The sequence below is a fragment of the Elephas maximus genome, chromosome 23 (assembly GCF_024166365.1).
Source record: "Elephas maximus indicus isolate mEleMax1 chromosome 23, mEleMax1 primary haplotype, whole genome shotgun sequence".
NCBI lineage: Eukaryota > Metazoa > Chordata > Mammalia > Proboscidea > Elephantidae > Elephas > Elephas maximus.
The window spans coordinates 62,464,817-62,486,874 of record NC_064841.1 but is presented as its reverse complement, the minus strand read 5'-3'; the positions used below and the strand labels follow the sequence as shown (position 1 = coordinate 62,486,874).

General features: G+C 45.2%; 1 pseudogene; it reads right to left on the bottom strand.

The window, feature by feature from the left end:
* Nucleotides 1–3,743: 3,743 nt before the first annotated feature.
* Nucleotides 3,744–4,433, bottom strand: LOC126066606 (60S ribosomal protein L21-like; annotated as a pseudogene).
* Between the last annotated feature and the right edge of the window lie 17,625 nt (nucleotides 4,434–22,058).

The following is a 22,058-nucleotide window of genomic DNA, read 5'->3' as shown; positions in this document are numbered from 1 at the left end:
AAATTGCAGTTAAACCAGGTCTCCCTTGTTATGCTATTGTGAGATCAATTTCTGGAACCTTAATGTGTTGGCACAATGCCAGTTATATTGGAATAAGGATTTTGTTTTCTTCAAATGTATACCAAGCTAGCTTCTGGTTTGTCTTTCTAACCCCAGCACCCTCTCTATCCCTGCCTGCCAATCAGAATGTGAGGTCTACAAGGTCAGAAGCCCCATCTGGACTGAGGCAACATCTTTGCTTCCTTTTTATTCTACCTAGCATCAAGCAGGAAAACCTCGGGGCGTAGTGGTTAAAAGTTTGGCTGCCAACAAAAAGGTTGGCAGTTCAAATCCACTTAGGTGTTCCTTGGAAACCCTTTGGGGCAGTTCTACTATGAGCGGGAATTGACTCAATGGCAATGGGCTTGGGTTGTTTTAATTGTAGCACCAAGCACAAGGAGCCGTGGTGGTGCAACAGTTACGAGCTTGCTTCTAATCCAAAGGCTGGTGGTTTGAACCCACCCAGCGGCTCCGTGGGAGAAAGACCTGGTGATGTGCTCCTGCAAAGATTACAGCCAAGAAAACCCTGTGGGACAATTCTTTTCTGTTATGTGGGGTTGCTGTGAGTCGAAGTCAACTTGACGGCACCTAACCACAACAGAACCCAAGCACAGACTGGGAGAAGTCTATTCCCAATTAAGGTTTGTTGGACGGCTGAATGAATGAATTATGCGAGTGTTTGCTAACAGTTGCTTTCCAGAACAATTCAAGGTTAATATTTAATATATAAACTCCTTGCACATTTTATGATCAATTTAATTAGATTTCTACCTTAAGAAAACCATGAACCCTTTCCAGTCATGGAAAACTCCTATACTTTCCAGAGAACTTTGAGAAATTTTCTCTCTTTAAAGAAATGGAACAGATGACAATGTTTATCATCAAAATTTCGTTGCTACATTACTCTCAAAACGCACCAGGATGGGAATATTATCTTCCCAGTATGTTGGCATAAAAAAAGGATGTAGGGAAAAGCACGTTGGGTATAATGATAGTCTGTGGCACCAGCAATTTACAGTGAATATAAAAACGCATTGCCGTCGAGTTGATTCTGACTCATAGTGACCCTGTAGGACAGAGTAGAGCTGCCCCATAGAGTTTCCAAGGAGCAATTGGTAGACTCAAACTGCTAACCTTTTGATTAGCAACCTGAGCTCTTAACCACTGTGCCATCATAGTGAGAGGCATTTCTTTGAATGCTTTTGTCCTCCTTGAGATCAATCATGTCTTGGGAAAATGTTGTTGTTGTCATTAGGTGCTGTTTAGTCAATTTTCAATTCATAGTGAGCCCATGTGACACAGTAGAATTGCCGCATAGAGTCTTCTTAGCTGTAATCTTTTTTTTTTGTTTGTTTTATTTCTTTTGTTGTTGTTGAGAATATACACAGCAGAACATACACCAATTCAACAGTTTCTACATGTATCATTCAGAGACATTGATCACATTCTTCGAGTTGTGCATCCATTCTCACCTCTTTTTCTGAGTTGTTCCTCCCCCATTAACATGAACTCATGGCTCCCTCAGGTTCCTATCTAACCTTTTGAGTTGCTGTTGTTAATTTGATCCCATATAGATAGTTCTTAAAAGGGTATAATGCTCAAGGCAGAAGGTTTACTAGTTAAGCTAAACTATTGTTTGGTTTTAAGAAGACTTCCGGGGATATTTTTGGTTTAAGGTTTAAAGATTATCTCAGGGCAATAGTTTCACTGGTTAGCTGTAATGTTTATGGAAGGAGATTGCCAGGTCTTTCTCTCATGGATGAGTTCAAACTGCCAATCTTTCAGTTAACAGCTGAGTGCTTAATCATTGGGCCACCAGGGCTCCTTTTGGGGAAACACTTTCAAGTTATATTTGCTCCAAGAAAAGTGGGATGGGGGGTGTTATTTTCCCTTCATATATCTATAATGGCCCCTGTGAGGTGCAAACAGTTAATGCCCTCAGCTGGAAATCAAAAGGTTAGGGGCTCAAGTCACTCAAACGCACCTTGGAAGGAAGACCTGGCAACCTACTTCTGTGAAATCAGCCATTGAAAGGTCCCTGGATAGTACAAATTGTGCAGTAGCCAAAAGGGCTGCAATTCAAACCTACCCAGTGGCACCATGAAAGAAACAGGTCTGGTGATCTGCTTGCATAAAGATTACAGCCCAGAAAACCCTGTGGAGCAGTTTGGAGACTCTGTAACACACGGGGTCTCAAAAGTCACAAACCAACAACAAATTCAGCCATTGAAAACCGTATGGATGTGGGGAAATTGAAATCCTTATCCATCGCTGGTGGGAATGCAAAATGGTACAACCATTATGGAAAACAGTGTGGTGGTTCACCAAAAAACTAAAAATAAAACTACCATATGACCCAGCAATTCCACTCCTAGGTATATACCCAAAAGACTTGAAAGTAGAGACTCAAATAGACACTTGTACACTGACGTTCATTGCAGCACTATTCACAATAGCCAAAAGGTGGAAACAACCTGAACACCCATCAACAGATGAGTGAATAAAGAAAATGTGGTGCATAGACGCAATGGAATGCTACCAAGCTGGTAGGGGAAGTGAAGTCTTAACACATGCTACAATATGGATGGAGCTAGAAGACATTCTGCTGAATGAAATAAGTCAATCTCAAAAGGACAAATATTGTATGACCTCACTTATATAAAAAGATAAGAAAAGGCAAATGTATAGAGAACAAAGTTTATTAGTGGTTACCAGGGGCAGGAGGGAAGGGGTTAACGGTGATGGAAAAATCACATTGATTAAGGGTAAGGTTGCACGGCCGATTATTGTAATTGCTGTCAATAAATTATATACCTGTAAAAAGTTGAATTGGGTGGGGGGGAAGAAAACCCTATGGAGGATAGTTCTGCTCTGAACGCATCTGGTTGCCATGAGTTGAAGTTAACTCAATGGCAACTAGTCAACTGGTCATATCCATAATAGTCAAAACACTTCTTTTTTTTTTTTTAAGGTCAGAGACTGCATGTGGCTTCTAACACCACCACTCCCATCCCAGCACCACTGAATGAACTGGCATTACTGATACTTCAGTGAGGCCTGGGTTCTGCTCCAGCCATTGGTGACTTTGAACCCAAATATATTCCAAGAAAAGGCTGGTAATTACTGGGTGGAGCAATGTTTGTGCTAATACTACCCCAGGTTATAATTGGGCTGCCCAAGTCGCTTCCCTCAGATGCCTAAAACTAACATGAAGTCTCGAGGCAGACAGACACCCAGCACAATGAGGACGCTTGTATTTAGGAGTCTGCAAGGGCTGTGCCTGGTCTGGTAATGAAAAGGCAATAGGGTCTTCTCTGCAATCAACAGAGAAAAGGAACTATTCAGACACAAGAAAATGGATATGTTTAGCTCTCAGACGAAGTCAAAATGGTAAACAGGAAATGGTTTTCATTCTACTTCCCTTTGGCTGCCTAGGTTATTCCAAACCCTAGAATGGGAATTCTCAATGTCTTGGCCACTTGGGGTGGATAAAGTGAGCTTAATTTAGTCCTTTTTTTTTTTTTTAGCAAGAAGAGCACTAAATTTTAATAGTAAAGACTCTTATTATCCAGCATATTAGGAGTCAGTTTGCTTTAAATACTACGTCCTTAGGGGTTTTTTTTAGGGGAGAGGACACCACACTTCTACACAATTAAAATCAGAGACCTAACGTTCGACATTGCAGACATCTTAATTTATACCTGTTAGGCCATGAATTCATACGGAATAGGTTCCAGCAGCTCAGGCCCCTTTTCATTGGTTCTTACAATAGTATGCTTCTCGGAGTGGAGCAGGCTATTAAAAAAAAAAAAAAAAGGCAGGAGAATAAAATAATTATGTAAAGTACTGTAACAAGATTGGAAAATGCTCTCAGAACGAACAAAACATATACTCAGTTCTTAAATCATTAACCTTCATAAAAGGAAATACCACTGAGCAGCAATTTTAATGTCCCCCGAAACTAATCCGATTCAAAGCCCCTGTCGAGCACTCACCCGGTGCTTCAGTTGAACCCAGGTACCTTTCTCTTTGGCTTCCTTCTTTTTCTGATCATTTTCCTTCAGGAGTTTCAGGAGGCTATCTCAGCTCTTAGTGTGCTTAATGTGCTCAACACGCACGTTAATTCTCTTGGTGTGAACCTTGCCCTTACCTTGTTCATTCACAACAATGCCAGCAGAATGCTGGGTAACACTGATAGACCCTTCCAGTTTTGCCATGGTACCATTTGTGGGGCATTCCTTTTTGAATAGTGCCTTTCCCTTGGTGTCGACAACGTCACTTTTCTTGTAGAATCGCATGTATGTGGCCAAAAGAACAACTCCATGTTTTTGAAAAGGCTTAGAGAACATATAGCGGGTACCTATTTTTATTCTCTTTCCCTTTGTGTTCATCATTTTTGCTGAATTGCTGCAAGATGGCAGCTCCATGGAAAGGAAGGCTTAACTTATTCTTACACAAAAGCTTTCCTGTGGGACAGAGGACTTGGTTGAGCCTTTGTTTCTGGTTTCTGAAAATAGCCTGAGCAATTAGGGTGCTCCCTTTGTTTTCCAAAAAAAAAAAAAAAATAGCCAGGCAATATTTAACCCATTGCCCTCCAGTCCATTCCATCTCACAGCCACCCTATAGGACAGAGTAGAACTGCCCCATAGGGTTTCCAAGAAGCGCCTGTTGGATTAGAACTGCTGTCCTTTTGATTAGCATCTGTAGCTCTTAACCACTGCACCACCAGGATTTCCAGGCAATATTTAAACATATGTAAATAAGGAGACTACACAGGTCCCACCTTGGCAACAAGTCTCAGGGAGGAATGCCTGATGCATTCATGAATATTCATTAATTGGATCTGTCATAACTGTGCCTTAAGGCCCCAGTCATGCATATTCACTGAGGTTCCCATGACTAAGGAAGCCTTGACTTTGGAGCTTCCTCTTTTGCCGTCTCCTGGTGAGAATATCCGTGAATGGGACAGTGGAGGCCCCCCGCTGGGAACTCCCTAGACCTTTCCTGATGTGTCTTTTCACTTGTATCTTTTCTGGTTATAACAAATGGGTAACTGTAAGTATAGGTAATAAAAAAACTTTTTTTTTTTTAGTAATAGTCCCCGTGAAATCCGTGAGCTGTTACAGAGAATTAATGAACCCGCAAGGGGCAATGAAACTCTGACTTAGCTTGGAGTCGCTAATTCAGAGGAGAGCTGCTCAGGCAGCTGTGAGGACAGAGTCCTAACTGGTGAGGACCCAGCTTTGTGGCTGGTGAATGGAGAGAGATGTACAGGCTCTTGATTGTGAAGATCTAGCTCTGGGTGGTGGGGTGACAGAAAGTCTGCAGTCAGGGAAGACAGACAGAGTCCTTCCAGCTTGTGACCTAGTCTCAGGGGACTAGGGAGAGAGAGAGAAACAAAGAGAGAGAGAGAAGTCAGCTGGTCAGAAGCGCAGGCAGTTGTGCAGGGTCCTAAGACTATGGCTGCTCCCCATGACCTGGCCACCTGGTAGTTTGCCCCTCCACCCACCTGCAGCCAGGAGGCCTTTTGAGATTTCAATTAGGAGGTAATGGCTTGACAACTATTCTTTTCTAGCAGAACAAGACAATTTTTCCTTGCTACAGATCAACTTCTGGCAGGCTTTTGCAGTTTGGGTAGGGCTTTTTATGGTTAATATTTGGTTTCCTGGATGAGAAGAACTCTAAAATCAAAGTAAGATGTCTGTTATCGATTTTCCTATTCAACACTTCCAAACTGTGGCAACGACTTTGATGCTATAGAAAGGATTGGAGTGTGTCCAGGTAGTTTGCTAGGAAAGAAAGTTGAGGAAGTGTGTTTCATCCCCCATGTGTTTTGAAAACGGAGCCCTGGTGGTGCACTACGGAACCCTGGAGACGCAGTGGTTAAAGCGCTTGGCTGCTAACAGAAAGGTCGGTGGTTGGAACCCACCAGTTGCTCCAAGGAAGAAAGATGTGGCAGTCTGCTTCAGTAAAGATTATAGCCTTGGAAACCCTATTCTGTTCTATTCTGTCACGTGGGGTTGCTGTGAGTCAGGATGATCTCAATGGCATCCAACAATGAGAGCACACACTTTGGAGTCAGATACACACGGGGTTAAACTCCAGCTCTGTCACTTACTAACTATGAAATCTTGAGCAACACACATAACCTCTCTGGCCTTGTTGTTTTTGTCCTTTTTTTTTAATTTGTAAAATGCTGATAACAATATCTTCTAAGTCTACTGTAAGGAGCCCTGGTGGCACAATGGTTAAGCTCTCTGCTGCTAACCAAAAGGTTGCCTGTTTGAACCCACCCAGAGGCCCTGTGGGAGAAAGACCTGGCAAGCTACTCCCATGAAGATTATAACTCATGGCCGTCGAGTGGATTCCAACTCATAGTGACCCCATAGGACAGAGTGGAGCTGCCCCATAGAGTTTCCAAGGAGCGGCTGGTGGATTCGAACTGCCAACCTTTTAATCAGCAGCCCATCTCTTTACTACTGGGCTCCCCCATGAAGATTACAGCCAAGAAGATCCCATGGGGCAGTTCTACTCTGTCACATGGGTGTGCTATGAGTCGGAATCGACTTGACAGCATACAGTAATACAAGTCTATTGTGAGGAGTGAAGAATAAATCAATCACCGACTGTTATTGTTAAGTGCTTAGCACAGAATATGGTAAATAGGAAAAAGCTTTAAAAAAAAAAAAGTTACAGTAAAACCTGGGAAAGCCAGAACCTGTGTAAGGCAAAAACTGGTCAGAGAAGGCAAACTCAAGTATTTTCCACTGAAATGAGAGAGAGAAAAGTGGTAAGACTGCACCTGTCAAAGGCGGAGAACTTGTGAGACCCGGAAAAACAAGGCTGTCCCTTGGAGTTCCTGCTCTCACAGGTTTCACTGTAGCTATTTTTATTAGAAGAGGACCTGTAATGAAATGTACTTCTGACAATAGGAAGCTGTTTCCAAAGAACCTGAACGAGATACTGAGACGTGCTTAATCCTGCACCGTGCATCCCGGAATGTATAAAGGAAAGAAACACTTCAGCCTCAACAACTTTCCTCTGGGCTGTCTTTGTTTGCACTAGGAAATTGAAGCTGTACAAGAGACTACAATGGAACACTCTCAGCATGGGTAATTGAAGTCTATAAATGATCCCAAAACATCATATTTGTATTATTATGTTCAAAACCCACCAGCACCAAAAAATTTCTTATCGGAGCTATCAGGAGGGCCTGTTTCGGAGTGTTCCCTTTTCTCTCTGATCTTGTCCTCTTTCTGGGGAGACGCTAAGCTGCCCCAGTTAAACGTCTTGTCCTGGCGCAGTGGCGAGTGAAAGGGAGAAAACCAAAACCAAACCCACTGCCATTGAGTCAATTCCAACTCATATTGACTCCACAGGGTTTCCAAGGTGGTATATCTCTATGGAAGCAGACTGACACATCTTTCTCCAGAGGAGCCACTGGTGGTTTCGAACCACTGACATTTCCGTTAGCAGTTGATTGCTTTAACCACTGCACCACAAAGTCTCCTTTGACAGGGAGAAGGAAAGGCCTAAACATTGCTCACCCTGCCCCGTGGCCTCCCAGGGCGTGGAAACCCTCCATCCCGTCTGAGCATCAAGACCAGCCTGACGGTGGGGCATGGACTCCTGAGGACTCCAGTGGCTGATCCGGAAACTAAAGAAGTCTGAGTGTTTGGAGTAAATTATGGATGTTCAGTTGCTGAGTAGCATGACTGAGAGGAACCGAAAGGAGAAGTATGCATGAGACTGGGTTACGTGTGTGTGGTGGGGATGGAGGTATCCAGGCAGAATGGAGACAGACAGACAAACAGCATGAGAGGCAGAGAGACAGAGAGGCACAAAGATAAACAGAAAGACAGAGAGAGAGAGAAGAGAATTGGAACAGAGAGCAGACACCTCCAGATGCTCAGACCTGGTCCCTTTAGGGCTTAAAGCCAAAGGGGCTCAAGTTGGGCTGAGAGACCCAGAGGAGAGTGAATACAGGATCTCTTTCCTTTTAAGAGTTAAAGCCTTTTTCCCTACATCTAGGGTATACTAAAAGTAGCCCAGGTGGCGCAATGGTTAAGTACTTGACTACTGACCAAAAGTCAATGGTTCAAACCCACCCAGGGGCTCCTCAAGAGAAAAGACCTGGCGATCTGCAACCCCAAAAGATTCCAAAACCAAAAAACCAAACCCGTTGCCGTCGAGTTGATTCCAACTCATAGCGACCCTGTAGGACAGAGTAGAACTGCCCTATAGGGTTTCCAAGACGCAGCTGGTGGATCCGAACTACTAACCTTTTGGTCATCAGCCAAGCTCTTAACCACTATGCCACCAGGGCTCCTAGGAAACCCTATAGGGCAGTTCTATTCTGTCACATGGGGTCGCTATGAGTCGAAATAGACTCAATGGCACCCAGCGACAACAGGATACACTGAAATAGGTTCATCTTGAGCTGAAAACACCCCCGTTTCCTGTAGTTGACAAACCACCAATCATGGGGACACAGAGCCGGGTGGGGCCAACACCCTCCCATTTGACAGTTCTGGATACGTCAGCACAGCGGAGAACTCTGTGGCTCATTCCCCCAAAGGCATGCTTGGGTCTCCCAAGTCACGAACCCTCAGAAAGCCCCAGACTCCCTTCACCTGTACTTGGCCGTCTGTCAGGTAGTGACACAGACGTCCAGCACAAGGCTGTAACTTCACTGCCCAGCATAACAAGCAACCAGCGCACACTAATAATTTAACCCAGCAACGAAAATAGCACCCGTCATTTACTCCTAGCTTCCAGACTCCCTTGCTCTCAAAATAGCCAGAAGAGTCTTTGGGCATCTCTCCAGTCTTCTTGTTTACCCCTTCCTGCCTGAGAGTCCTCCTCTAGCTCTTCTCTCCAAGGGGCGGGAACAGGTAAGAACAGGAAAGACCTGCTTTCAGGTACTGCTGCCTCCAGGGGGCTGGCTTTTCTGCAGCTACTGCCTGAGACTCCTGAGAGTGTCAGATATATGGAAATAGGTAGGAAATGGTGACTGAAAGCAATGCTTGTTCTAATTCCAGGCAAGTATCGTTTGGGTCCTGACAAGATAGCATCTCTCCCCTTTCCTTCCCCCAAGTCTAGATTTCAGCATGTGAATTCTCTCCCTTTCCACCTGGGGTGGTTGGAAAATGATGTGGAAGCCACAGGGTACAGAAGGGGGACTGCAAACTGTCTTGTCCATTCCCACCAAAGGGGTGGAAAGGAGAGGTGCTCTGAGTCTGTTTATTTGCTTCCAGCATTGACAGATGAGTTTGGAGGAAATTATTTACAAGCTGGACTAGGGAGTCTGTAAACAAGAGCCCAATGGTTAAGTACTTGACGGCTAACCAAAAGGTCAGTTGTTTGAACCCACCCAGCAGCTCCATGGGAGAAAGGCCTGGCGATCTGCTTCCATAAAGATTACAGCCTTGGAAACCCTGTGGGGCAGTTCTACTCTGTCACACGAAGTCACTGTGAGTTGAAATCAACTTGATGGCAATGTGGTCTGAGGTGTAAACACACCACTCCTGAAGGGAAAGATGTGGGGAATCGCTTCCCAGTTATCTTCCAGGTTCAACAGAATGCTGTGAGGATGGAACTTAGGTCAGAATGGCAAACGGGGTCACCCAGGACTCATGGTGACCCCATGCACGCTGTCTGGTCTTGCGCCATCCCCTTGATCACCTATGAATCGGACCATTGTGATCCACAGGGTTTTCACTGGCTGATTTTCTCAAGTAGATTGCCAGACCTTTCTTTCTAGTCTGTCTTAGTCTAGAAGCTCTGCTGAAACGCGTTCAGCATCACAGCAACACACAAGCCTCCAGTGATAGCCAGGCGGTGGCTGTGTATGAGGGGGATTGGGCAGGAACGAACCCGGGTCTCCCGCATGGAAGGCGAGCTTTCCACCACTGCCTTCTCCGGAGTCCTTAAAATAAAAAGTTGTTGTGGAGTTGACTCCGACACATGACAACTCGATGTGTGTCAAAGTGGGTCTTTCTTCCAAGGTTCCTCTGGGTGGTGGTTCAGGTGCTTAACTGTTTGTGCCACCCAGGGTTACTAGTGGGTTCCTGTTGTTGTTTTCGGGTGTCGTTGAGTCGATTCCGACTCATAGCAAGCCCATGTGACAGAGTAGAACTTCCCCATAAGGCTTCCTAGGCTGTAATCTCTGTGGGAGCAGACCACTAAGCCTTTTGTCTGTGCAGCCACTGCATGGGTTTGAGCTACTGTTTCGGTTAGCAGTAGAGCACTTAACCATTGTACCACCAGGCCTCCTTAGCAGATTCCAAGGCTGTAGCAAATAGGAAGCATGAGCCAAGGTAACTTGTAGGGAACAGAGACACCCATAAAAGGTTTTGATGAAATCCCTCCTCTGGCTGTAATCTTGTCAAGGGCTCACAGCAGCTGCTCCTTGCTACAGGGCACCCAGTGTCTCTTAATAATGGCCTTGGTCTTCTTACCAGAGGGCTCTCCAGAGTGCACCTTGAGCTCTCTGCCTTTTGGGAACAAAGTGGGTCAGTTAATACACAATAAAACCTTCGAGAGCCAGAACGAGATGGGACTGCCTTGTTTTTTTGGGTCTCACAAGTTTTCTGCCTTGGACAGGGTGCAGTCTTACCGGTTTGCTATCACATTCTATTAGTAGAAAATATTTCAGTTTGCCTTCTCTGACAGGTTTCCACCTACCACAGGTTCTGGCTTTCACAGGTTTTACTATACAAATAAACACAAGACTGATCTCTGGAACTTGTTGACCTTCACTGGTTCCCCAGGGCCTGGCTGCTCAATTGTGAAATGCTGACAGTGAGGCTGTCACATGAGGTCAGTCAAGTCCCCCGCACTGCGGACACAGCTTGCTTCAATGCCTACTTACACGCGATTTCATGGTCTCTCTGTGTAAGAGCATGGCTTTAACACGTGGCAGATGGTCTGTGTGACAGTCATTTAGCATGTGCTTCTAGAAAAAAAAATTTTTTTTCTTTCTAGAGGTTGGTCTTAGTTACCTAGTGCTGCTATAACAGAAATGCCATCAGTGGGTACCTTTAACAAACGAAAATTTATTTCCTCACAGTTTTGGAGGCTAGAAGTCCAAACAAGGTGCCAGCTCTAGGGGTGGGCTGTCCCTGTTGGCTCTGGGGGAAGGTCCTTGTCTCTTCAGCTTCTGTTCCTCAGTGCCTTGGAGTCTTCATGTGGCATAGCATCTATCTTCCCTTATCTCTGCTTGTTAACCTGCTCTTTTATATCTCAAAAGAGATTGATTTAAAACACACCCTATACCAATACTGCCTTATTAACATAACAAAGAAAATCTATTCCCAAATGGGATTATACCAACAAGTAAAGGGATTAGGATTAACAACGCATATTTTTGGGAGACATAATTCAGTTCACAACAAGGACCTACTGGGCTGAGCATGGTGCTGGGCACCAAAGAGGGACAGGATGTGGGCCTGACTTGCTGGTGCTCAGATGGGATGAAAGTGAAGAGGACTCGAAGCAGTTACTGATGAAGATCAGAGACCACAGCCTTCAGTATGGATTACACTTCAAAGTAAAGAAAACAAAAATCCTCACAACTGGACTGATAAGCAACCTCATGATAAACTGAGAAAAGACTGAAGTCGTCCAGGATTTCATTTGACTTGGATCCGCCATCAATATCCATGGAAGCAGCAGTCAAGAAATCAGACCATGTATTGCATTGGGAAAATCTGCTGCAAAAGACTTCTTTAAACTGTTAAAAAACAAAGATGTCACCTTGAGGACTAAGGTGCACCTACCCAAGCCATGGTGTTTTCAATCGCCTTAAATGCATGTGAAAGCTGGACGATGAATAAGGAAGACCAAAGAAGAATTGATGCCTTTGAGTTACGGTGTTGGCGAAGAATGTTGAATAGACCATGGACTGCCAGAAGGACAAACAAATCTGTCTTGGAAGAAGTCCAACCAGAATGTTCCTTGAAGTGACAACGGTGAGACTACACCTTACGTACCTCGGACATGTTATCAGGAGGGATCAGTCCCTGGAGAAGGACATCACGTTTGGTAAAGTAGAAGGTCGGGGAAGACCCTCAGTGAGATGGATTGACTCAGTGGGTTTAGCAGCAGATGCAAAGCATAACAATGGTTACGAGCATGGCGCGGGACCGAGCAGTGCTTTGTTCTGTGGTACCTAGGGTCGCCATCAGTCAGAACCAACTCCACGACGCCTAACAACAACAGACAGGATGGGAGGTGGCTGTGTGAAAAATTAACCCGGACACAATACGAGAGATGCATGAGGCATTTCACTTCTGAAAATTTATCCTCACAAGTGAGAACCAGAGGAAGAGGAAGCCCAGGTGGCACAGGGGTTAAGCAATTGGCTGCCAACTAAAAGATCAACTGTTCGAACCCGCCTAGCAGCTCCACAGGAGAACGACCTGGTGATCTGCTCCTGTAAAGGTGACAGCCTCGGAAACCCCACGGGGCAGTCCTACTCCATCACATGGGGTTGGCTTCACGAGCTGCGAGGTGAGAATCTGGGTTGGGTCTCCACAGCTCTCCATGGGCAAACACCTCTCGGTGCTGATGTGCTTCTAGTGTTTAAAGAGAGGTAGTGGTTTACGTTTCTGTGGGGAGAGGGCAAGCACTGTGGTGGTACTGAGAGTCCCGGAGGATCACGCCCCTTCATTCAACTACCACCCCCCCCCATCTGTCAGTTTGTCCTACTGTGCTGGCTTGCATGATGCTGTAGTGCTGGGAGCTATGCAAATGGTCTTTCAAATACCAGCAGGGTCACCCATGGTAGACACGTTTCAGGGGAGCTGCCAGACTAAGACAGACTAGGAAGAAAGGGCTGGTGATCTACTTCTAAAAGTCAGCCAATAAACACCCTATGGAACACTCATATTGTCTCTATCAGAATCAGTTTGAAGGCAGTGGGTTTGTTTTTGGTTTTGGACTCAATGTGCCAACAATCGTGAAGATGGCACAGGGCAGGGTAATATTTTGTTCTGCTGTATATAAGGTCACCATGAGCCAGAACTGACTTGAGGGCAGCTAACGAAAACAATAGCTTTATAAAACCAAAACCAAAAACTCATTGTCATAGAGTCAATTCCGATTCATAGTGACCCTACGGGACAGAGTAGAACTGCCCCATAGGGTTTCTAAGGCTGTAATCTTTACAGGTCCACACAGTCATATGCCTTTGCATAGTCATTAAAACACAGATAAACATCTTTCCGGTATTCTCTGCTTTCAGCCAGGATCCATCTGATATCAGCAATGTCCTTGTTCCATGTCCTCTTCTGAATCCGACTTGAATTTCTGGCAGTTCCTTGTGGATGTAGCACTGCAATGGCTTTTGAATGACCTTCAGCAAACTTTTATTTGTGTGTAATAGTAATAATATTGTTTGGTAATTTCTGCATTCAGTTGAATCACCTTTCTCTGGAATAGGCATAAATATGCATCTCTTCCACTCTGTTGGCCAGGTAGTCTTCTTCCAAATTTCTTGGCATAGATGAGTGAGCGCTTCCAGTGCTGCATCCATTTGTTGAAACATCTTAATGGTATTCTGTCAATTCCCGGATTGACACAGCGGTTGTAACAATGGGCTCAAGCATAACAACGATTGTGAGGATGGCGTAGGTCCAGGCAGTGTTTTGTTCTGTTGTGCATAGAGTCGCTATGAGTCGAAACTGACTCGACAGCACCTAACAACGACAATCTTTGCCGAAACAGACTGCCATATCTTTCTCCCGAGGAGCAGCTGGTGGGTTCGAACTGTCACCTTTTGGTTAGCAGCTGGCCACTGTGCCACCAGTGCTCCTTGTTTCATTCAACACCGGCCATAAATGTCTCATAATACAAAAAAACAAACAAACCAAACCCAGTGCTATCAAGTCGATTCCGACTCATAGCGACCCTACAGGACAGAGTAGAACTACCCTGTAGAGATTCCAAGGAGTGCCTGGCGGATTCGAACTGCCGACCCTTTGGTTAGCAGCCGTAGCACTTAACCACTGCACTGGGATGAGTAAAGGCTTTTCAGAGGTAATTCTGCTAACGGCCGTCTTTGCTTTACTCTCACTGATTCTGAGAGCTGCCATATCTGAAGTGACCGTCTTGTAATTAATGTGTGTGTAAAGTGCACATATAGAATCATATTGACCCTGAGATACACATATATATGCCCAAATACGTGTGTAGTGCAGAGCAGAGTTTGGAGAAGTAGGGGTTTTGAAGCGGAAGTAGGAATTTCCAGTCATAAAAGAAAGGATAAACACATGAATTCCTGAAGCTGAGGCGGCCTAGGAGGGGTTGTCAGGCAGCGACAGGGGCCTTACTATGCCATAGTGGTCCTGCTCCTGCACACAGCGTGCCCCTCGGGAGCCTTGGGCAGGGAGAAGCTTGGGAACACTCTTAGTTCAGACGTCTTTTTATAGATAAGCAAGCTGAGGCCCCCAAACCAAAACACCAAACTCATTGCTGACAAGTGGGTTCTGACTCATAGCGACCCTACAGGGCAGAGTAGCAGTGCCCCATAGGGTTTCCAGGGCTGTGACCTTCACAACTATAGACTGCCACATCTTTTTTCTGCTGAGCAGCTGATGGTTTCGAACCGCTGACCTTTTGGTTAGCAGCCAAGTGCCTAACCACTGTGCCACTAGGGCTCCAGCTGAGGCCCAGAGAAGGTCAAATGAACTTTCTGAGAACAGATAGGTTGTTATTGACAGACAGGAGTATGAAGTTATGCAAAGAAAACCTATTGCCTTCAAGTTGACTCAGATTCATAGCGACCCTATAGGACAGAGTAGAACTGCCCCATATGGCTTCCTAGCCTGTATTCTTTACAGAAGCAGACTGCCACATCTTTCGCCTATGGAGTGGCTGGTAGATTCGAACTGCCAACCTTTTGATTGGCAGCTGAGCACTTAACCACTGTGCCACCAGGGCCCCTTTAGGTATATAAAGCCCTTTTAGTCATAAATAGAAAAGTCTCAGTGTGGCCCCAAAGGTTAACGAGCTTGGCCGCTAACCAAGAGGCTGGAGGTTCAATCCACCCAGAGGCACCTCAGAAGAAAGGCCTCGTGATCTGCCTTCAAACAAACACTGCTGAAAACCCTGTGGAGCACAGTTCTACTCTGACAAACATGGGGTCATCGCCATGAGTTGGAGTCGATTGGAAGGAAGCTAGTTTGGTGGGGTTGTTTTTTTGGTTGTTGAATAGGATGAACACAAAGGAAGGCATGTCTTCCTGAGCACCTATAGTGTTTTGCCTACATACTTGCATCTCCCGTCGTACTATATTTGTATGAAAATAAGAGAACTTGCTAGGCTGGAATGATGTAAGGAAAACTAGCAGGGCTTTGGAAATGGTGTCTTCGAGGGTCGTTCACCCTGAACTAACAATACAGAAGTAAGGAGAAGACTTCCCTGGTGACTAAGGAAATCTGTGTGGTGTAGTGGTTAAGAGCTACAGCGTGCGACAGCTGCTAACCAAAAGGTCAGCAGTTAGAATCCAGGAGGTGCTCTTTGGAAATCCTATGGGGCAGTTCTACTGTGTCCTTTGGGGTCACTATGAGTCAGGATCAAATCGATGGCAACAGCATATGTATATTTATAAATATATATATATTTATAGTGTAAGGGAACCTGTTTCCTGAATTTTCATGCCAGGCACCTTTGATTAGAGAAGTACGTTTACATTAGAAAAAAATTACAGAAAAACACCTGTGTCTATAACTAATTAAAATAATGTTAATCAACCAACATCCTCTTTTCCTACAACTAGGGCATACCTTGTTACTTTTATTAAAAGGCATCGCTGAAACCTTTCCCCTGGGAGTACACTGAGCGTTGGTTATCTGCGCCACAACAGCCACAGGGCACAGTGTTTGTTTTGTTAGGAGATTTTACTTTACTGGCTTTAGGCCCAAGGAACCCTGGTAACTCAGTGGTTAAGCGCTCAGCTGCTAACCAAAAAGGTTGGCAGTTTAAACCCACCAGCTGCTCCGTGGGAGAAAGACGGGGCAGTCTGCTTCCATAAAGATTACAACCTTGCAGACCCTATAGGGCAGCTCTCTATTCTGTGCCATTTGTCGCTATGAATCGGAATTGACTCGATGGCAATGGCTTTGGGTTCGGTTTTGGAATCTTTATGGGAGCAGTTTGGCAGATTTTTCTTCCTCAGAACAGTCGGTGGATTCAAACCACTGACCTTTTGGTTAGCAGTGAGTGCTTAACCACTGCGACACCAGGACTTCTCGTGCATATACATGTGTATCCACACTTAAACACAGGCCAGGCAGAGGGATAGATACCAGAAGGCACTGCAGGTAATCATACCTAGATATGTGTGTGTATAATCACAATGAAACTTTTTTAGACGTGAAAAGTGAAGATAAATTGAGTTGTAATTTGGGAGAAGAGCCCTGGTGATGCAGTGGTTAAGCACTCAGTTGCTAACCTAAAGGTCATCAGCTCAAACCCACCAGGCAGTTCATACACGCCTGCTGCTCCGTGGGAGAAAGATGTGGCAGTCTGCTTCGGTAAGAATTTACAGGCTGGGAAACCCTATGCAGTTCTACTCTGTCCTATAGAGTGACTATGAGTCGGAATCAACTCGATGGCAACGGGTTTTTTTGTTTGTTTGTTTCGGCTTTAGATCCAGTCTCTGGAATAGAGAGACAGTGGTGGTTCGGTGCTGGAATTCTTACCTTCCACCCAGGAGACCTGGGTTTGATTCCAGCCAATGCACCTCACGTGCAGCTGCCACCTGTCCGTCAATGGAGGCTTACACGTTGCTAGGAAGGCCTGGTGATTGACTTCCACAAATTAGCCAATGTGTCCGGGGACTTAAACTCTAGCAAATGGCCATCCAAGATGCATCAGTTGGTCTCAACCCACCTGGAGCAAGGAAGAATGAAGAGTACCAAAGATACAAAGTAATTAAAAGCCCAAAAGACAGAAAGGACCACATAAACCAGAGACTACATCAACCTGAGGCCAGAAGAACTAGATGGTGCCCGGCCACAACCGATGACTGCCCTGACAGGGAACACAACAGAGAACCCCTGAGGGAGCAGGAGAGCAGTGGGATGCAGACCCCAAGTTCTCGTAAAAGACCAGACTTTAATGGTCAGACTGGGACTGGAAGGACCCCGGAGGCCAGGGTCCCCAGACCTTCTGTTAGCCCAAGATGGGAACCATTCCCAAAACCAGCTCTTCAGACATGGATTGGACTGGAATATGGGATGGAAAATGACTCTGGTGAGGAACAACCTTCTTGGATCAAGTAGACACATGAGACTATGTAGGCATCTCTTGTCTGGAGGGGGCATGAAAGGGCAGAGGGGGTCAGAAGCTACCTGAATGGACACGAGGAGAGAGAGGGGAGGGAAGGCCTGTGCTGTCTCGTTAGGGGGAGAGCAGTTAGGAGTGTATAAAAAAAAAAAGGTGTATATAAATTTTTGTATGAGAGACTGACTTGATTTGTCAGCTTTCACTTAAAGCACAACAAAATTAATAAAAAAAAAATTAACCAGTGAAAACTTTATGGCTCATAACAGGCAGCACATCGTTCCATTGTACATGGGGTCACCATGAGTCAGGGGCCAACTCAAAGGCAGCTAACAACAATACCCAGAGTATAAAGCAGGGCCCCAGTCCTAACCAAACTAATGGGACTTCTGAGGTCTTCCACCATTTCCACTACCTTTTCTGTACACTGGTACTAAAAAATGGCGTCAGTCTTCGTGTGCTTTGCCTCTGACCAAATGAGACCAGGAACTCAGAAACAAGACGCTGAAACAGGAGCAGTGCTCCTTGAAAATGGCTTCCTTGGGTCTTTGGTATTACATTATTCCCTCATGAGGTGCTCTTTTCATTGAAAGCATTCGTAACTCACTAACTGAACTCCACTCAGACCTCTATGGTGTATATGGGACCCATCTGCTGGCAACAATGCTGTGCAGCTTCCTAGTGGAGGTAAGGGAAGAGCACTGGCTAGAGATATCCTTCACCTCTTTGAGACTACATTAAAGAATTTCAAGAGTATCAGAGAAAAAGACATGGGTGACTAGGAAAGGTCAACTGATATTAGTTAACATTAGTTCACAACTAAGGTTCCTAGGTGGGACAGTTTTCCCTCAACTGCTAACCTAAAGGTTTATGGTTCGAACCCACCCAGTGGTACTGCAGAAGAAAGGCCTGGCAAACTGCTTCCATTAAGATTACAGCCTAGAAAAACCTATGGAGAAAAGAAACCAGCAACAGTTCATCAGCACAATTACTGGCGGGAAGGACTGGATGAAGGTGTCAGATGGAACACAGCCCAAGGCAGATCCCAAACAGAAAGCCACCATTCCACGCAGTTTTCCACCATTACCACTTTATGTCTTTTCACAAGCGAGGCCCTTCACCAGCACCTCTCCAAAGCACCCAACCATAGCCACCTCCCTCCCAGCTGAGCACACAGTTGGCTAAGAAGAAGGCCAGAACTCACTGCAGAAGATTCAAAAGACACAGGGCCCAAGCCACACACAGGAAGTTAAGGCTGGGAAGAAGGCCAGAACTCACTGCAGAAGGTTCAAGAAGACACAGGGCCCAAGCCACACACAGGAAATTAATTATGACACGATCTCGTTTCCACAGGGGTTCACAGGAAAGCGGTTTGTTCTTTAGACAGTGAAAGGGTGTTGTATTCATCTTTATTCATCTTCTCGGTCTCCACAGAGACTAGTAGATTGTACTGCACAGAGAAGATAAACCGAAAAAACCAAACCCACTGCCGTCGAGTCGATTCCGACTCATAGCGACCCTGTAGGACAGAGTAGAACTGCCCCATATAGTTTCCAAGGAGTGCCTGGTGGATTTGAACTGCCAACCTCTCAGTTAACAGCTGTAGCACTTAACCACTACACTACCAGGGTTTCCACAGAGAAGATACTGATAATATATTTGTAGAACACATTTAGTTGAAAAAAAATGAATGAAACATAGGCTAGATATGGTATTTATCATTTCCAAGTAGAAGTTCACATTTACCTCTTCCATTCGATTTTTTTTTTTAATTGTGGTAAAATACACACAACCAAAAGTTTGCCATTTTAACCATTTTTAAGCATACAATTCAGTGACAATGCCACCAGGGCTCCTCAGTGACATTAATTATATTCTTCAGGTTGTGCTCCCATCACCACTATTCACAGTGTCCATTTCCAAAAGTTTTACATCCCTCCACCCACCCCCAAACAGAAACTCAATACCCCTTAAGCAGTTAACTCCCACCCACTTCTTCCTCTATATCCTATTAAAAATGTATATATATATCCTATTAGCCACTTATAAAGCTTGGTCTCCATGCATTTGCCTATTCTAGACCATTCACATAAGTGGTGTCTACACACTTGGTCCTTTTGTATCTGAACTGTCTCACTCAGCCTCATGTTTTCAAGTTTCACCCGTGTATCATGTATCAGAACTTCGTTTCTCCTTATGACTGAGTAATATTTCACGTATTTATGTACCACGTTGCAAACCCTGGTGGTGTAGTGGTTAAGTGCTACAGCTGCTAACAAAGGGTCGGCAGTTCAAATCCACCAGGCGTTCCTTGGAAACTCTATGGGGCAGTTCTACTGTGTCCTATAGGGTCACTAAGAGTTGGAATCGACTCGACGGCACTGGGTTTGGTTTTTTTTTTTACGTACCACGTTTGGACACCTGGGTTGTTTCTACCTTTTGGCTGTTGTCAATAACGCTGCAGGGAACCTTGGTGTGCACCGATTTGTTTCACTCCCTGTTTTCAGGTCTTTTGGGTCCACACTTAGGAGTGGAATTGCTAGGTCATATGGGAATTCTATGTGGAAATTTTTGAGAAGCTGCCAGGCTGTTTTCCACAGTGGCAGCACCATTTAACATCCCACAAGTTCCATTCCATTTTGAAGACGGGCTTTCTTCTTTCTCTCAGCCTTAGTGTCCCTGAGACCCGGTTTAGAGCCACTCTTCTCTCAATCACCTGAAAGCTGACTTAGCAACTTCCCCGGATCCCATCCACAGAACTCCTCAGAGCCCAACACTTCCTTTCTTGGGAAGCTGCCGGGGTTGGATCCCTGAGCAACGCTTGCACTATCCTCCGGCAAGTCCACTCTCTGTTTCTCTCATCTTCTGCTCTCTAAGTTCTCTGTTCTCCCCCCGACCCCATACTCTATTTTTTCTGCTTATAATAGTGGCACAGACATCACAGAAAATTTAGGACATGAAAAAAAGTATAAAGAAGAAAAAAAAAAAAGAAAAAGACTCTCTTTTTCTGAAAGTCCTAGGTTTACTCACATGACTTATGAGCCTCACTGGGTTCCCCCCTTCTCCTTCTCCCCAACCTCCCAGCTTATGGTCCTCTTCCTGGAAGGCCTCTCACATTAGAATTTTTAAGTCTCTTTATTTATTTATTTATTTTTACCTTGGGGGATGAGCCCTGGTGGCGCAGTGGTTAAGCACTTGGCTGCTAACTGAAAGGTTGGTGGTTTGAACCCACCAGATGCTCCGAGGGAGAAAGATACAGCAATCAGCTCCTGTGAAGAGTCCAAAAAACCAAACTCGTTGCCATCAAGTCAATTCCAACTTATAGCCATCCCATAGGACAGAGTACAACTACCCCCATAGGGTTTCCAAGGCTGTAAATCTTTACAGAAGCAGATTGCCACATCTTTCTCCCATGGAGCGGCTGGGTTTGACCTGCGGACCTTTTGGTTAGCAGCCGAGCACCTAACTGTAAAGATTACAGCCTTGGAAACTCTGGGGCAGTTCTACTCTGTCCTGTAGGGTCACTATGAGTCGCAACTGACTCAAGGGCAGTGGATTTACCCTGGGGGGACAAATACTAGCATAAGGATTAGCATATTACAACCCACTGCTTCTCAGTCAGCAGCAACTCCAACAGATTGGGGTTATTTTTAATTTGCATGCTTGGGCAAAGGGGAGAGAGAATCATTGGGAATATAACCAAAGCTTCCTTTGGGGAGGAATGTCTTTTGGAAACAAACAAGAAGATGAGCTGTAATAGAAGCATGCGGCGATTTAACACTGGATGCCTCCCAGTCAATTTTGACTCATGGTGACCCCATGTGACAGAGAACTGCCACATAGGGTTTTCTAGGCTGTAATCTTTGCTGGAGAAAATTGCCAGGTCTTTATCCCGCAGAGCCTCGGGGTAGATTGGAATCACCAGCTTTTCAGTTAGCAGCTGAGCGCTTAACCGTTGCACCACCAGTGCATCCAGCGTTCTGCAATGGTTGAGTTCTCTTCTGCCCGAGCACAGGTACATGGAACAAATGATTTCTCACAACCCCCTCCAGCCTCATACAGTGCGATGGCGTTTCAGGAAAGTAACCCTGCTTGCTGAAAAAGCTCTCAGATACCAGAAAAGGCCCATTGCTGGGAATGTCCTCTCTGGAAGTCTTTATGAAGTGTCGTGTGAGATGCTGCTTGACTGTCAGAGGTTCTCCAGCCCCGTGTGCTTTTGAAGCTCTGTGGCTCCCAGGATGATGTGTCCCAAGTCAAAATTCTGGTCAGACGGGCAGGCAATGTCCATGTCTGGACAATGTAGCAAAATACATTGTTACCATAAGATCCCAGAATTTATTGTAAACCTACTATGAGGTGAGTGGTGCAAGCAGTTAACATACTCAGCTGCTAACCGGAATATTGGCGGTTCCAGTCCTCCCAGAGGAGCCTAGGAAGAAAGGCCTGGCAATCTACGTCTGAAGAATTGGCTATTGAAAACCTCATGGAGCACAGTTCTACTCCGACACACACGGGTTCTCCATGAGTCAGAATCGACTCAATGGCAACTGGTTAGATACAGCCTAATTACGGGAACCCTTCTTAGGATCAGCGTGAAAAGGAGATCAAGATAATTCCTACTAATGGGTTAGAATCTAGATATAAACACAGGGACCCCGAAATTTTCTTGGAGAAGGCATGATGAATTTTCCGGTGTAACCTAGGTATTGGCTATCTACAGGCTTTTACCT